At 37.6% G+C, this 19,277-nt stretch overlaps 1 protein-coding gene across 2 annotated transcripts in view; it reads left to right on the forward strand.

Annotated features, from left to right (window-relative positions):
* Positions 1-19,277, forward strand: part of RNF128 (ring finger protein 128) — a 166,550-nt gene that overhangs the window by 30,344 nt on the left and 116,929 nt on the right. The window lies entirely within an intron of this gene.

Raw genomic sequence — 19,277 nt, forward strand, 5'->3', positions numbered from 1 at the left:
CAATACCAAGGACTTGTGGGTCAGTGGCAGAGACAAACTGTGGCAGGACTGAACTGAAGGATTAGACTATTGCAGCAGCTTTAAAACTCTAGGATCACCAGGGAGATTTGATTGTTAGGGCCACCCGCCCTCCCCGACTGCCCAGAAACACGCCCCATATACAGGGCACGCAACACCAACTACACACGCAAGCTTGGTACACCAATTGGGCCCCACAAGACTCACTCCCCCACTCACCAAAAAGGCTAAGCAGGGGAGAACTGGCTTGTGGAGAACAGGTGGCTCGTGGACGCCACCTGCTGGTTAGTTAGAGAAAGTGTACTCCACGAAGCTGTAGATCTGATAAATTAGAGATAAGGACTTCAATAGGTCTACAAACCCTAAAAGAACCCTATCAAGTTCAGCAAATGCCACGAGGCCAAAAACAACAGAAAATTATAAAGCATATGAAAAAACCAGACGATATGGATAACCCAAGCCCAAGCACCCAAATCAAAAGACCAGAAGAGACACAGCACCTAGAGCAGCTACTCAAAGAACTAAAGATGAACAATGAGACCATAGGACGGGAGACAAAGGAAATCAAGAAGACCCTAGAAGAGCATAAAGAAGACATTGCAAGACTAAATAAAAAAATGGATGATCTTATGGAAGTTAAAGAAACTGTTGACCAAATTAAAAAGATTCTGGACACTCATAGTACAAGACTAGAGGAAGTTGAACAACGAATCAGTGACCTGGAAGATGACAGAATGGAAAATGAAAGCATAAAAGAAAGAATGGGGAAAAAAATTGAAAAAATCGAAATGGACCTCAGGGATATGATAGATAATATGAAACGTCCAAATATAAGACTCATTGGTGTCCCAGAAGGGGAAGAAAAGGGTAAAGGTCTAGGAAGAGTATTCAAAGAAATTGTTGGGGAAAACTTCCCAAATCTTCTAAACAACATAAATACACAAATCATAAATGCTCAGCGAACCCCAAATAGAATAAATCCAAATAAACCCACTCCGAGACATATACTGATCACACTGTCAAACACAGAAGAGAAGGAGCAAGTTCTGAAAGCAGCAAGAGAAAAGCAATTCACCACATACAAAGGAAACAGCATAAGACTAAGTAGTGACTACTCAGCAGCCACCATGGAGGCGAGAAGGCAGTGGCACGATATATTTAAAATTCTGAGTGAGAAAAATTTCCAGCCAAGAATACTTTATCCAGCAAAGCTATCCTTCAAATTTGAGGGAGAGCTTAAATTTTTCACAGACAAACAAATGCTGAGAGAATTTGCTAACAAGAGACCTGCCCTACTGGAGATACTCAAGGGAGCCCTACAGACAGAGAAACAAAGACAGGACAGAGAGACTTGGAGAAAGGTTCAGTACTAAAGAGATTCGGTATGGGTACAATAAAGGATATTAATAGAGAGAGGGAAAAATATGGCAAACATAAACCAAAGGATAAGATGGCCGATTCAAGAAATGCCTTCACGGTTTTAACGTTGAATGTAAATGGATTAAACTCCCCAATTAAAAGATACAGATTCGCAGAATGGATCAAAAAAAATGAACCATCAATATGTTGCATATAAGAGACTTATCTTAGACACAGGGACACAAAGAAACTGAAAGTGAAAGGATGGAAAAAAATATTTCATGCAAGCCACAGCCAAAAGAAAGCAGGTGTAGCAATATTAATCTCAGATAAAATAGACTTCAAATGCAGGGATGTTTTGAGAGACAAAGAAGGCCACTACGTACTAATAAATGGGGCAATTCAGCAAGAAGAAATAACAATCGTAAATGTCTATGCACCCAACCAAGATGCCACAAAATACATGAGAGAAACACTGGCAAAACTAAAGGAAGCAATTGATGTTTCCACAATAATTGTGGGAGACTTCAACACATCACTCTCTCCTATAGATAGATCAACCAGACAGAAGACCAATAAGGAAATTGAAAACCTAAACAATCTGATAAATGAATTAGATTTAACAGACATATACAGGACATTACATCCCAAATCACCAGGATACACATACTTTTCTAATGCTCACGGAACTTTCTCCAGAATAGATCATATGCTGGGACATAAAACAAGCCTCAATAAATTTAAAAAGATTGAAATTATTCAAAGCACATTCTCTGACCACAATGGAATACAATTAGAAGTCAATAACCATCAGAGACTTAGAAAATTCACAAATACCTGGAGGTTAAACAACACACTCCTAAACAATCAGTGGGTTAAAGAAGAAATAGCAAGAGAAATTGCTAAATATATAGAGACGAATGAAAATGAGAACACAACATACCAAAATCTATGGGATGCAGCAAAAGCAGTGCTAAGGGGGAAATTTATAGCACTAAACGCATATATTAAAAAGGAAGAAAGAGCCAAAATTAAAGAACTAATGGATCAACTGAAGAAGCTAGAAAATGAACAGCAAACCAATCCTCAACCAAGTAGAAGAAAAGAAATAACAAGGATTAAAGCAGAAATAAATGACATAGAGAACAAAAAAACAATAGAGAGGATAAATATCACCAAAAGTTGGTTCTTTGAGAAGATCAACAAGATTGACAAGCCCCTAGCTAGACTGACAAAATCAAAAAGAGAGAAGACCCATATAAACAAAATAATGAATGAAAAAGGTGACATAACTGCAGATCCTGAAGAAATTAAAAAAATTATAAGAGGATATTATGAACAACTGTATGGCAACAAACTGGATAATGTAGAAGAAATGGACAATTTCCTGGAAACATATGAACAACCTAGACTGACCAGAGAAGAAATAGAAGACCTCAACCAACCCATCACAAGCAAAGAGATCCAATCAGTCATCAAAAATCTTCCCACAAATAAATGCCCAGGGCCAGATGGCTTCACAGGGGAATTCTACCAAACTTTCCAGAAAGAACTGACACCAATCTTACTCAAACTCTTTCAAAACATTGAAGAAAAGGGAACACTACCTAACTCATTTTATGAAGCTAACATCAATCTAATACCAAAACCAGGCAAAGATGCTACAAAAAAGGAAAACTACCGGCCAATCTCCCTAATGAATATAGATGCAAAAATCCTCAAGAAAATACTTGCAAATCGAATCCAAAGACACATTAAAAAAATCATACACCATGACCAAGTGGGGTTCATTCCAGGCATGCAAGGATGGTTCAACATAAGAAAAACAATCAATGTATTACAACACATTAAAAACTCGAAAGGGAAAAATCAATTGATCATCTCAATAGATGCTGAAAAAGCATTTGACAAAATCCAACATCCCTTTTTGATAAAAACACTTCAAAAGGTAGGAATTGAAGGAAACTTCCTCAACATGATAAAGAGCATATATGAAAAACCCACAGCCAGCATAGTACTCAATGGTGAGAGACTGAAAGCCTTCCCTCTAAGATCAGGAACAAGACAAGGATGCCCGCTGTCACCACTGTTATTCAACATCGTGCTGGAAGTGCTAGCCAGGGCAATCCGGCAAGACAAAGAAATAAAAGGCATCCAAATTGGAAAAGAAGAAGTAAAACTGTCATTGTTTGCAGATGATATGATCTTATATCTAGAAAACCCTGAGAAATCGACGATACAGCTACTAGAGCTAATAAACAAATTTAGCAAAGTAGCGGGATACAAGATTAATGCACATAAGTCAGTAATGTTTCTATATGCTAGAAATGAACAAACTGAAGAGACACTCAAGAAAAAGATACCATTTTCAATAGCAACTAAAAAAATCAAGTACCTAGGAATAAACTTAACCAAAGATGTAAAAGACCTATACAAAGAAAACTACATAACTCTACTAAAAGAAATAGAAGGGGACCTTAAAAGATGGGAAGGGAAAAAAGAAGGGAAAAAGGGGCAGAAATAATAATGGAGGAAATAATCATTGAAAATTTCCCATCTCTTATGAAAGACATAAAATTGCAGATCTAAGAAGCACATCATATCCCAAACAGAATAGGTTGAATAGACCTATGCTAAGACACTTGATAATCAGATTATCAAATGTCAAAGACAAAGAGAGAATTCTGAAAGCAGCAAGAGAAAAGTGATCCATCACATACAAAGGAAGCTTGGTAAGACTATGTGCAGATTTCTCAGTAGAAACCATGGAGGTGAGAAGACAGTGGTATGATATATTTAAGATACTGAAAGAGAAAAACTGCCAACCAAGAATTCTATATCTGGCAAAACCATCCTTCAAAAATGAGGGAGAGTTTAAAATATTTTCAGACAGACACTGAGAGAGTTTGTGAACAAGAGATCAGCTATGTAAGAAATAGTAAAGGAAGCACTACAAGCAGAAAGAAAGGACAGGAAAGATAGGTTTGGAGAAGAGAGTAGAAATGAAGACTGTCAGTGAGGGTAAAAAGAGAGAGAAAGAGAAAATAAAATAAAATAAAGGAAGATATGACATATAAATTCCAAAAGTCAGAATGGTAGACGGTAGACATTACATTGAGTGAAATTAGCCAGAAACAAAAGGATGGGTACTCTATGGACTCACTAATATGAACTAACATTGATCAGTGTAATTTGAGAGTTAAAATTGAGGACACAGGTTATCAGGAGATAGAAAGAGGTTAGAAATTGGGCATTTGATGCTGAAGGAGTACATAAGGGTAAACAGGATTGATTGTATAGATCCAGAAATGGATAGCATAGTACAGTGTGATGATAGCACAATATTTTAAGTACTCTGAAAAAAGATGAGTGTGAGTACGGTTGAAAGAGGAAGGCTAGTGGCATGTATGACACCAGAAGGAAAGATAGAAGATAAAGACTGGGATTTATAACTTAGTGAAACCTAGAGTGGTCAATGATGGTGATTAAATGTACAAATATAAGAATATTTTTAAAAGGGAGAACAAATGAATGTCAACATAGCAAGGTGTTGAAAACTGGATGGTACAAGGGAAAAAATAAAATCAATGCAAACTAGAGTCTATAGTTAATGGCAACACTGTAAAATGCTTCCTTTAATTGTAACAAAGGCAATATACCAAAGCTAAATGTCTATAAGGGGATTATAAGGGAGTAATATGGGATTCTTGGTGGTGGTGGTGTTGTCTGAACTTTTCATTGTATTTTACTTTTTTAAAAATTTTCTCCTATGTTTTATATTTTTATTCTTCATTTTTTTCTCCTTTTTCTTTTTCTTTGCGGAAGATATGGAAATGTCCTCATGTAGTTTGTGAAGGTGAATGCATAATTATATGACTCTACTGGGAATCATTGATTGTTTACTTAGAATGGATCACATGGAGTGTGAATAAAACTGTATATAAAATAAACACAGGGATACAAGTGTAGAAGAAAATGTGGAGAGAAGGATGTGCCTATTCACTGTTGGTAGGGAAGTAGAATGGGACAACCCATCTGTAGGGCAGGGTGGTGGTTCCACAGGAAGCTAACCATGGGGTTGCTATATGGTCCTGCAGCCCTGTTATTGGGTATATACTTGGAAGAACTGAGAGCAGGGACATAAATGGACATGTGCACACTGGTGTTTATGGTGGCAGTATTCACAATTTGCATCAGATGGAGGTGACCTAAGTGTACATCAACTAATAAACTGAATGGTGAACTGTGGTGTATACATACAATGGAATATTGAGTAGCAGCAAGAAGAAATGAAGTTGTGATGTAGGCAATGAGGTGAATAGACCTTGAGGACAGTATGTTGAGTGAAAGAAGCCAGAATCAAAAAGATAGTCATTATAAAACCTCACTAACATGGACTAACTATAATGTGCAAACTCTGAGAATTGAGTCTGAGATCATAGGTTATCAGGGGAAGTCTTATGGTAAAGGTTCCTAGATTGTAAGCTCTCACAGCAGTCACATCTATTCATGAGTTGTAATGGTTATTTCTAAATTCTGAGATGATGAGCTGTTTGTGTATAACCTGGTCATTCCCTGGAACTTTGGGTATCTGTGTGACACCTGAGACTCAGAGACAGAGTTCAGCAGCTATGAATGTCAGCATTACCCCATACAGCAAATGTTAAAGAAGCTGAAAAAGAGTTGTTTTAAAACTTCAACTTCTATGTGAGACCAAAGGAAGAGATGTTTATTTGGTGGAAAACCTCTATTCTCTGTAGCATGCTATAAAATTTAACTTATATGCTCAGTTTATTCAAACACCATAATTACATGGACCCTTGAATAGGGGGTGATATCTGGTTGGTTTGTACAGGTTAGCATGAAGCCCTGATACATCCCAGAGTAATCTGGGCAGAGAATAAAAATGTATTTGCAAAGCCCCCTTGAGGGATTGGGGAAAAAATTGGAAATATTAAACTTCCCCACCTGGGGAAATACTGATACTCTCACAAGCATTGGGGACTACCACTGTATTAGGACAAGCCCTCGATCTTGGGGCTTGCCCTTATGAAGCTTGTTAGTACAAGGGAGAGGTTAAGCCTACTTATAATTGTGCCTAAGAGTCACCCCCACTGAACCTCTTTCATTGCTCAGATGTGGCCTCTCTCTCTAAGCCAACATTGCAGGTAAACTCACTGCCCTCCCCTCTATGTGAGACATGACTCCCAAGGGTGCAAATCTCCCCAGCAATGTGGGACACGACTCCCGGGGATGAGCCTGGATCCAGCATCGTGGAAATGAGAAAGCCTTCTTGACCAAAGGGGGAAGAGAAATGAAACAAAATAATGTTTCAGTGACTGGGACATTTCAAATGGAGTTGAGGTCATTCTGGAGGTTATTCTTATGCATTTTATAGATATTCCTTTTTAGTTATTAGTGTATTAGAATAGCTAGAAGGAAGTACCTGAAATTGTTGAACTGCAATCCAGTATCCTTGATTCTTGAAGATGATTATATAACTATATAGCTTATACAGTGTGACTATGTGATTGTGAAAGCCTTGTGGCTCACACTCCCTTTATCCAGTGTATGGACAGGTGAAAGAAAAAAGGGGGACAAAAAGCATATGAATAATAGGGGTGAAAAAGGAGTATGAGATATTTGGGTGTTCTTTTGTATTTTTATTTTTATTCTTATTCTTATCTTCATCTTTATTTCTTGGAGTAATGAAAATGTTCAAAAAATGATTGTGTTGATAAATGCACAACTATATGATGATATGTGAACAACTGATTGCACACTTTGGATGACTCTATGGTATGTTACTATCTCAATAAAATTTCATTAAAAAAGAAGAAATATTTCAAAGCAGAGACCTAACCTCAAAACAGGTAGAACTAGAGAAAAAATAGCAAAATATTCCCAATGTGAACAGAAGGAAGGAAATAACAAAGATTAGAGTGGAGATCAATGAAATAAAAAAAATTGAGAGAATTTTAAAAATTGGTTTTTCCAGTTTGCTAAAGCTGCTGTTATGCAAAATACCAGTAATGCATTGGCTTTTATAAAGGGGATTTATTAGGTTACAAATTTACAGTTCTAAGGCCATAGAATTGTTCAACCTAAGGCATCAACAAGAGGGTACCTTCACTGAAGAAAGGCTGATGGCATCCAGAACACCTCTGTCAGCTGTGATGGCATGTGGCTAGTGTCTGCTGGTCCTTTGCTCCTGTGTTCTGGTTTCGAAATGGCTGTCTCTAAAATGTTTCTGGGCCTCTGTCTCTCTTAGCTTCTCTCTCAGCCTCTGTGCATCCTTGCTTGTTCTCCCAGGGCATTTCTATCTAAGCATCTGGGAGTCCTCTTTTAGCTTCTCTGAGTCAAACTCTGGGCTTTATCTCTTAGCTCAGCATCTACAAATGTCCTTTTTTTCTGCATCTGCCAGTGTCTCCAAGTACCTGGGTCTATGTCGGCTCTTAGCTTCTCCTGGGGGCAGACTCTGGATTACATATCTTAGCTTCTATCCAAAATATCTCTCTCACCTTCTCTGCACTCCTTCTTTCTGTGAGCTCTCTTAAAGGACTACAGCAAACTAATCAAGACCCACCCTGAATGGGTGGGTTTACATCTCCATGGAAATAATTTAATCAAAAGTTCTCACCCACAGTAGGCTGGGTCACATCTCCATGGAAACATTCAATCAAAAGTCCCACTTCACAAGATTGGATTAAAAGATCATGGCTCTTCTGTTGTCCACAACAGCTTCAAACTGGCACACTGGTTCTTTGAAAACATCAATGAGATTGACAAACCTTTAGCTAGACTGATGATCAAAAAAAAAAAAAGAGAGGGGACACAAATAACTAAAATCAGAAATGAAAAGGTGGACTGACCCCACTGAAATAAAAAGGATAATAAAAGGATACTGTTAACAAGCCTATGCCCAAAATTAGATAACCTAGATGAAATGGACAGATTCCTAGAAGTACGCAAACAACTTACAATAACTCAAGAAGAAATAGAAGAGCTAAACAAACTAGTAACTAGTAAAGAGATTGAGTCAGTAATCAAAAACCTAATGGGGAGGTTAATGCATTTCAAACTAGGGAAAGCTTCCATTTGCATAATATGCTGTTCACATAAATGGACTCAAACTGGTTTCAGGATTTAGCTAACATATCTTTTCCATTCTCACCTGTTCACAAACACTCTGTAAAGATTTATATAGGTAGGGAAAATGTGGGTATTTGTTTAGAATTCTATTTATGTTCACAATATGACCAATGCATTGAAAATTATTAAAAATCTGATACCAAAAAGAACAATGTCATACATCATGTAATGAGTCATTAGAGAAACAATTTTATCCCACATTAAGATAATATTCCAGAGATGTCAGTTACAACCCTTTATCTAGCTTAGGTTTCCATATAATCAATATGATAAGAAATAGCAACAGAATAATGCAGAAATAAGAACCACCATCTTAAAAACAGCTCCAAATAACAGAACAGTATCAATGATGATTCAGGGTAAAAGAGTGAGGTTTGCCTAAAACTTAATCAATTAAATTGTCATGAAAGCATGGAATATCATTTGGGATATTCTTATTCTCCCTAGGACATGTGATCATTTTAATGAACATTCAAATTCATATCTAGTGAAAAACCAATAATTCACATTTTATGATCAAAGGGAAATATGACTATTTTTATGGTACACATATTTTTATGATAAAACTGTAATAAGCCATGCTTTAATCAAGTTATGCTATTTTGTATAATCTTATCAAGGTATCTATGTTTTCCAGTATTTATCCAATATATATAGTAATACCTCTCCCACTAAATTCCAGGATTGCTGAAAAGCTAACAATGTAGTTTGTCTCTGCCATTTAGTGACTCTTTTACTACTATCATATCAAGTCTAAATTCTTATTTGACTTATCTGACTAATACCATTTCCCTATATTACAAGTTTCCTAAGATAAGACATATTTAAAACTCCATAGAATATCTTATTGTCCACCATGCCTCCATTAAATCATATCCCCGTTTCATGTATACACAGAGTCATATACAAGGTGTTCTAATATGAATTCTCCTTCTCCAAAATGGAATAATCTTACACATTTTTCATTGCCCAGCATATAATATGAGCTCATTATTACTCTATTGAAAGACTCATTACCTATAGCAGTTATTTTAGTGCATTCCTTAAATACATGGGTTTTGAAATTTTCTTTATCAGTGTTTGTCAATTGTTTCTTATCCGAAAACTGTTTTATCCTTGTCAGCCCAGGGATAAAATGTAGAAATGATTAGCATGATTCCAAATACCAAGAAGAACTTTAACGAACTACCATTATTATAATTAACTATCAGAGTAATAAAATGAATAAAATGACAATCTGGAAGACTCATTAAAAAAAAAGGAATTCCATTCTGTAAGTATGTTAAAAATTTACTGCCTGTTCTAGTTTGCTAATGCTGCCAGAATGCAAAACACCAGGGATGGATTGGCTTTTATAAAGGGGGTTTATTTGGTTAGACAGTTACAGTCTTAAGGCCATAAAATGTCTAAGGTAACACATCAACAATTGGGTACCTTCACTGGAGGATGGCCAATGGTGTCCAGAAAACCTCTGTTAGCTGGGAACGCATGTGGCTGGCGTCTGCTCCAAAGTTCTGGGTTCAAAATGGCTTTCTCCCAGGACGTTCCTCTCCAGGCTGCAGTTCCTCAAAAATGTCACTCTTAATTGCACTTGGGGTATTTGTCCTCTCTTAGCTTCTCCGGAGCAAGAGTCTGCTTCCAATGGCTGTCTTCAAAATGTGTCTCATTTGCACCTCCTGTTCTTTCTTCAAAGTATCCCTCTTGGCTGTAGCTCCTCTTCAAAAGTTCACTCTCAGCTGCACTGAGTTCCCTCTGTCTGTCAGCTCATTTATATGGCTCCAGTGACTCAACTTATACCCACCCGGAATGGGCAGAGCAACACCTCCATGGAAATTATCCAATCAGAGTCATCACCCACAGTTGGGTGGGGCACATCTCCAAAGAAACACTCAAAGAATTACAATCTAATCAACACTGATAACGTCTGCCCACACAAGATTACATCAAAGATAATGGCGTTTGGGGGACACAATACATTCAAACTGGCATTCTGCCCTATGGTTGTGCCTAAGAGTCTCCCCGAGTGTCTCTTTGTTGCTCAGATGTGGCCCTCTCTCTCTCTCTAAGCCAACACTGCAGTTAAACTCACTGTCCTCCCCGCTACGTGGGACCTGACTCCCAGGGGTGTAAATCTCCCTGGCAAAGTGGGATATGACTCCCAGGGATGAATCTGGACTCGGCATCTTGGGATTGAGAACATCTTCTTGACCAAAAGGGGGATGTGAAACGAAATGAAATAAAGTCTCAATGGCTGAGAGATTCCAAATAGAGTTGAGAGGTCACTCTGCTGGACATTCTTATGCACAATATAGACAACCCTTTTTAGGTTCTAATGAATTGGAATAGCTAGCAGCAAATACCTGAAACTATCAAACTCCAACCCAGTAGTCTGGACTCCTGTAGACAAGTGTATAACAATGTAGATTACAAGGGGTGACAGTGTGATCGTGAAAACCTTGTGGATCACCCTCCCTTTATCTAGTGTATGGATGGATGAGTAGAAAAATGGGGACAAAAACTAAATGAAAAATAGGGTGGGATGGGGGGTGATTTGGGTGTTCTTTTTTACTTTTATTTTTTATTCTTATTCTGATTCTTTCTGATGTAAGGAAAATGTTCTGAAATAGATTGGGGTGATGAATGCATAACTATATGATGGCACTGTGAACAGTTGATTGTACATCATGGATGACTGTATGGTATGTGAATATATTTCAATAAAACTGAATTTAATTAAAAAAAAACTTACCTCCCACATGCATTTTTAAGATCTTAACTCTTCCTTAATTTGCTAAACTGATCCTATCTATGCCTGACAGGCCCACTCCATTCTACAGCTCTTCTGTCATTGGTCGTAGACAGTGGGAAGATCATAGATATTTATTTTAGATATAATATCTGATTTGTTAGGCTGGAATCTAATGGAATATTAAGTGGTTCAAAATACATCTATATAGATAATTTTTTAAATTTTATTATCCCTATTTTATAGATGACAAGATGTAGAGAATTCCTCAGTGTCACATAGCCAGTCAATAGCAAAGTTAAAAATAAAACAGAGACTGGAATGAGAGAGTTCTGTGGCTATAGACTACTGAGTAGCATACTGGATCTGATGAAGAAAACGGAAATAAATCTTAAATATGTGATCATATTTGTAGGGCACAATCCATTAAAAATATTTGCTCTCCCATCTTCCCCAAGTAATTCTTTGGATTTCTTTTAATGGCATATACCTAAATCCTCTTGTGGTCATAGATTTAATTCTTTGGGAATCACCATCTTGCTAGAAAATTGAAAAGGAAAGATTGCATGAGACCAGATAAGTTTCCAACTAGGTTGTCCTGATAGCACAATGGAGGATAAAAACCACTCATCTCCATAGATCCCTCCAGTACCTCCCATGCCCGATTTTCTAACAAGGCTATTTCTGCCCCCATGCCTTGGGCCCTTCCCCACTCTTACTCCTCTGCAGCAGTCTTTGGCCCTCTCAATCAGCTCCCTTAAATAGCTAATCCTGGGTAGCAATCAAGTAGACTCTGGTTGAGTGCTCCTTAATGTCCTCTACCAATACAATTCTTTTCTGTACCAGTTTTCATCAGAGGGCATAAAACACCTTTTCCACATGTAACATATATGCAAGCACTCTCCCCCATACACTCATGTCAGTGAACATGTACAACCAAAGATATAGACATTTATAAATGATTTTGAAGCACTTGTCAAAATGTAATCCCATAATCTCTGTTATCTAAGATTTCAGAGACTGCTCAACAGGATATTAGGGCACTTTGATAAGGGTGTTCTTCATATGCTAAAGTGTAATCCAGGATCTGGTTGAAAAACACCCATTCTTTCCACCTTGTGATAATATCCTCATTATGTTTCTGGAGAGGAAGCATTACAGAGTGAAAATGGCATGGAATTTCAATTCATACATGCCCTGATGTAAATTCTGACTGACACTTACTGTGTGATCATCAGCAAGAATACTTCATCTTTCTGAGTCTTTTAGGATTGTTGTGAGAATCAAATGATATAATGCATGTAAAGTGTCTGGCATATAATAGGTTCTCAATAAATGTGTTTCCTTCCTACTTCTTGTATAGAGTAGAAAGTAGTGTAATGGACAGAGTGTAGTTTGGTATTTATATTTGAGGTCAGATTCCAATTCTGTCATTTGGTTACCATGGGTGACCTCAGCAAGTTACTTAACCTGAGCCTCAGCTTCTTCTTTAGTAATACATATACAAAAGAAGAAGCATATAACACATATGTCATAGATACAAAGTACCTGGCCCATAGTAGGCTCTCAGTGGTAGCTATTAACGTTATGGATATGAGAAGACTGACCTTACTTTCAGATTTAGCACATCTGTTTGTAAAACCCCTTTCTGAAAGTTTGTCCTTTCTTTGGGTGAGTGAATGAAAGCGTTGTTAAAATCCCCTCTTTTCAAATGGTTGTGTACCAACTCGATCCGACTGAGATTTACCTGCATTTGCAAGCAATGTTATATTATCAGGAAATATGCTGCAGCGTCACATTTTGGCTTTTGGTTTGGTTTGGTCTGGTTTGGTTTGGCTGCTCCCTCTCTCCGTTCCCCCACCATTTTCTTCTCGCTACCCATAAAGCAGCTGCCTAAAGTGGAAATTTGTTGCCATCCCTTTTCTATACTATACTTGTGAGCTGTGTAGGCACAGCATTGCTTAGATGCCAGGGCACTTATTGTTCCAAATGGTGTCTTGCCATTCATTTAATGGTAAGAAGCCAGGTGTGATGTCTGATTTCTTGCAGACATACTAAAGGCTGAACAATGTCATTCATCTCCAAGCCTCTGCAGAAACTCAGTGTGATCGGAAACTTAATCTGCCACATGGTGCCCTGCTGTTGCTCCTGCAGGATGCTGCTTTGTTTATCAGTTCATCATTAGACAGTGCATTGCTCAGGGCAGCTTTCAGTTTGGTATTGCTGATACAAATATTTGGCATGGCTAGCCTTTGTGGTAGGATTTGAGGAATTCAAAAAGGTTCCTGGCCCAAATATATCTCCCTCACCGGTCACAGTGCCTGAAATGCACACAGGAAATATTTCACTCGAACTTTATTTCTTTGGGATAAGGCAATGTTAAAATGCAAATGCCACTTTCCAGAGGGGAGATACTAAGTCATTATCAGCTATTAGTAATTAGACCTGTGTTGGAATCCTGATTCTGTCACTATCTATAGGACCTTAGGAAGGTTGCTAATTTTCTTTGAGCCAGTTTCCTCTTCTGTAAAATCAGGATAATAATATCTGGTGGTGAAGATTCAATGCACATTTAAAGCACATAGTAAATGCTCAATGAACAGTAGCTGTTACTCCCTTTAGGGAGAGTAGGACTCTAAGGGAATAACATTTGAAAGTAGTAAATTTGGTTTAAGGGTCAAGAATAAGGTGAGGTCTGGTATAGGGGTACTGCTCATAGCGAAAAGCCATTGAAGGGTGGTGACAGAGCCAGAGAGTAGTATGGAAACTCCGGGTGGCTGGGGTTGGGAAGGGGGGTCTGGAAGAAAGAGGAAGGACTGAAGCAAAGTAGAACTACACTTACATTAGTTTTCCAACAATAAAATGTAGTCCTACTTAGGATGTGATACTTTGTGAGGTTGTGAGTCTGATACTGGGAGTGTGCAAGCCCAGGCTGGGTGCTGACTACCTGTCAAGAATACCTTAGTCTATCCCAGTGCTTTTCAAACTTTCATGTGCAAATGAATCACCAGGAGATCTTGTTGAAATGCAGGTTCTGATTCACTAGATCTGGGGTGGGGCCTGAGATTCCACCTTTCTAACAAGCTCCCTAGTGATACCAATGCTCCCGATCAACAGATCTCATTCTGAGTAGCAAGGCTCTGGTGCAGCTTGAAAATAGGTAACAGCAAGACAGAGCAATATGGTTGGGGAAAACCAGATTATCCAGACAAGTCTCCATAGAGTGGAAGGACTTTGATGCAGTCACAATATACAATCTGGTTTTTAGCTTTGAAAGCTTTGAAATTTGATTGGTAGTATAATCAGAGACTGGGCTCCTGGGGACTGACTTACACTTAACCAAATTCACAAGAGACCAATATATAAACCAGAATGCCAGATGATTAATTTATAATGAGAAGTATAACCTCCAAGTGGACCAGATACTAATGTTTGCTGATCAGTGCATTATCTCCCTGTAGGCATATTTACATGGGGAACTAAATGATAATAAGAAGGTTGCTTGGTGAGGATGGATTCAGAGCAAGGGAAGTTCATAGGATGATTTTAACGGTTCACATCATCAAACTGTGATAGTCTGATGCCTCCATCTCCACTATTGGGCTAGACCTCCAGAACAATGCAGGGGACATTAGCCTCCCCACCAGGCTCTCTGCCTCCAGTCTCACCCTCCCTCCCCACCAGGCTCTTTGCCTCCAGTCTCACCCTCATACAGTCTTTCTCGACAATGCATCCAGAACAATCTATTTCAAACCCACCTCTGAGCATATCACTCACTTGCTTCACTGACTTCAATATAAAGTTCACATTTCTAAATTTGTTATTACAAAAGTTTAAAACATACGGAAAAGTAGAAAAAAATAGAACAAGGAACACCCAAATACCTACCAGCAAGATTCAGTAATTGTTACCATTTTGCCATATTTTCTTTACACATGTATGTGTGTGTGTGAACACAGGTGCATGCACATATATTGAGTCCACACTCTTTAACACAGTTTTCTAAACTCTTCATGTTCTGGCCCAGCCTATTTGTTTAGCTTCTCTTCCCCTGGCTTCCCCTTTGCATACTACACCTCAGCCCTACCTAACTACTGGCATTCTCTTGCCTCTTGAACATCCTTACACTCTTGTTTGCTTGGGTAACTCTACTTGTTTTTAAAGCGTCGGCTCCACCCATGTTCCCACAGCACCCTATGCTTCCCTCAGTCATAACATCTATCATACTGTACTATTATTATCTGTTTACCTCTCTGACTGTCTCACTAAAACTGCGAACTCACTGAGGGTAGGGACTGTTCCCTTTGTTTCTGTTTACCCCCACCTCTCCAGTGCCTTGAGCTTGGTAGGTTTCAGTAGTCAGAAAATCCCTGACTGCCTACCAGACAGTTCTACCTGGTTACGTCATAGGCACCTGAAAACCAAAATGTTTAAACTGAACTCATCTTCCCTTCTACTCCCTCTACACATTTAAAACTCTGCTCCTCTTCCCATATTCCCCAATTAATGCCATCCAATATTACAAGCCAAAAACCTCAAAGTAATCACTAACTCCTCCCTCTCTTTCATTCTCCAAACCAAGTCCTGTTGATTCTACCTCCAAATTACATTCCCAATCTGTCTACTTCTTTCTATCTCTACTGCCAGACTAGTCCAGGCCACCTTCATCTCTTATCTGGATCACTACCAATAACCTTCTGTTTGGGCTCCCTGCTTCTACCCTTGTCCCCTCCAATCTAATATCCACAGAAAAGCCATAGTGATCTCTAAAAATCAGACATGATTATATTACTCCCTGCTTAAAACCCTGATTACATTACTCCTTGCTTTTGGATAAAGTTTAAATTCTGTAGCTTTACCCAAAAGGACTCTTGAGAACTGGTCCCTGTGAACCTCTCTAGCTTTATCATTTACTACTCTCCCTCCTGTACTCTATGTTCTAGCCATTTTGAAATATAGGGCCTGTAGGCTTGAAGTTTCCCAACATTTGTTTCATGCCTCAATGCCTTTCCAAGTATTGCTGTCTGCCTAGAAAGGCTAACCCTCTCAAACTCAGCACAGGTGTAACCTCCTCTGAGAAGCTTTCCTTTACTTCCCACTCGGGCTTTGTTGACTCCTCTCTATTACCCACTACTGAGTTGCATATACCTCTATCATAGCACTTACACTATATATGTATTAGAACTCTATATTGCAATTATAAGTTTACCTGTTTGTCTCATCAAAGCTAATTATGAGCTTTTTGAAAGCAGAATTTATGTCTTATTTGATTTTGTACCCCAGTGCTTAGCCCATGGTTGGTACATAGCAGATGTGCAATAAATATTGTTTTTAAATTTCATTTTAGAATTCCAAAATTTACATTTTTTACCTGCCAAGCAACAACTCCCCCACCTCCTCCCTTCATCACCTGGTAACCTCTAATCTATTTTCTACCTCTACAAAATGCTATTTCTAGATATTTCATATAAATGAAATCATAAAGTATTTGTTCCTATATGCCTTACTTATTTCACTCAGCATATTTTCAAGACCCATCCATGTTGCAGCATGTCTTAAATATTTGTTTTAAGAAAAGAGGGAATAAACATCAAATGTCTGTCCAAACCTCATTTTATAGATACTTTATAAAATATCTCCTTTCTCTTGAACACCTTGTTTCTTCAAAGTACAATATACTGGATTGTCATGCAGTTAATCTTGATTAATTTTGAGTGTACTTCAACAAATTCAGACAATTTCATGAATTGTACCATTTCTTAGAGATGGCTGGTCTTACACATTTCTTTTCCCCCTGGTAATTTTTATCTCAGATTAAAATCATCAGTAGTTGGCGGTACCATGCTATTGGTCCCATATATCCCCCTTGACTTCTAAGGTTCCTTTGAAAACTTAGGGCTCCAGTTTCACAAAATTGCCCATTTATTTGGATTTCAGGTGCTGCTTCATACATAGTGCTAATTTCCCTCTAAGTTTCTCCTACACAAGAATATCAAGTGCAGAACTGTCCTATGCATAGCCTTTGGGAATAATGATATTGATTAAGCAAATGTTGGGCCAGCGACTGAGGGAGTGATTGATGAGGAATTTAACAATTGTTGGGCTGGATAAAGTAGATGGTAGTTCTTTGAACTGAAGAAGTGGCTAAGACTGAATATCCTGAATATCATTTTCACTGGTAATTACCTATTATTAGCTTTAAGATTATTTAAAAATTACTGGATCCCTGAACCTGTTTCTTCATCATCATCATCATATTTAACATATAATTTTTACACTCTGCTAAACACTGTTCTAAGTGCTTTACATGTATGCACTCATTTAATGGTCTGAAAGCTTTGTGAGGTAGCTAATACTTTTTGCTCCATTTTATAGATGAGGAAACCCAGACACAGAGAAGTAAGTTCCCCAAGGTCAAAAACTATTCATAGCTGTCTGACACCAGGTGTATTAATTCAATTTAATCCAACCCACTTTTTTTTTTTTTTTTTTTCCATGGGAAGCATTGTTTGTTTATTAAAGTTTGATTATCTGTTCAGTCCAGACTATAAAATGATGAGACCAAAACAGTAGATTAGCGGTTACATTTTTTTTTTTTCTTGCATTTTTTTTTTTATTAAATTCAGTTTTATTGAAATACATTCACATACCATGCAATCATCCATGATATACAACCCACTGTCCACAGTATGGTAACATAGTTATGCATTCATCACCACAATCTATCTCTGAACATTTTCCTTACATCAGAAAGAACCAGAACAAGAATAAAAAATAAAAGTGAAAAAAGAACACCCAAATCATCCCCCCATCCCACCCCCAGCAGTTTGTTTTTAAACTTAATTTTTCTTGTTTTCCAAAGTCCAGGGTCTTGCTGCTCTGAATTTTGGAGACTTCTTTTTCTTCCAGGGTTGTAAACTAATGAAGAAAATAGAGTTTGGATTCTTTGTGTGTTAAAGAGAAGAAAAGGCATTTGATATCATGAACAATGCAAAATTCAAAGCTTAATATTTATCTGTTTTATTACAGCTCATTTTCTCACAATGAATTTAAGCTTAACTTAATATTTACTAAACAGACAGTAAATGAAGAGGACATTAAAATCAAGCTTGTCAATAAATTAGTTAAATTTCCCAAAGCTGTAGTCAAAATTGCCAGCAAAAATGCTCTTCTATGATTCTTTGGAAACAAGAAGAGGTAAAACTATTCTAGACCAAGTCAATGAAAATGACTTTGCAATTTTTCTTATCAATTAGTGTAAATATCTAGCAAATGTTTAGACTAAAGTGTTTTAGTCAATAAACTACTTCACTGTGATTCTGGATATTATCTGATTTTCTAAAATTGTTTTTTCTTACACCTACATAGCAGCCAGAGAGCTTTTTACATAATCAAATTCCCAGTTTACCATGTAGTTGCCTGAGATCAAAATATACTGAACAAGCCCTGGGTGAATATTATCTTAGACAAGATATGGAGCACAAGGCCTGGTGGCTTCATGCCTGCCAGCTTTTTAAGAACAGTGAATTACCTAGAAGAAAAATTGGGATTATTGAGTAGGTGATTTATCTTTCTCTCTTTCAACCTGGTGACTCAGCACAATGAAAGCACTGGGAAATTCTTCATTTGTTTCTTGGAGAAACCAAGATTTAGGAAGCACTACTTTCAAACAGTCATGATATCACATGCTGTTTGTTAGGTTCAATTTGATAGGGATATATAAGCATTTAACTCATCTTAAGAAGGTTTACCCCTTTGGTGATTTCTAGGTACATCACTTTGATATATATTTTTTTTATAGTAACAATTAAAATATTTAATACTACTTTGATATTTATTCTTACAGTTTCCTCTTTTAAAAATGTTGCTAAAAATTACCATTAAAAATGTGAAAATAAAATTAACCCCATGTTAAGAATACTGTTAATAATCCAGGTCCTTTTCGAGGGGACAATAAATAGTTGTATTCCAAAAAATAATTCAACATGAACTCGGTCAAGAG

This window comes from Choloepus didactylus, chromosome X (assembly GCF_015220235.1).
Source record: "Choloepus didactylus isolate mChoDid1 chromosome X, mChoDid1.pri, whole genome shotgun sequence".
NCBI lineage: Eukaryota > Metazoa > Chordata > Mammalia > Pilosa > Megalonychidae > Choloepus > Choloepus didactylus.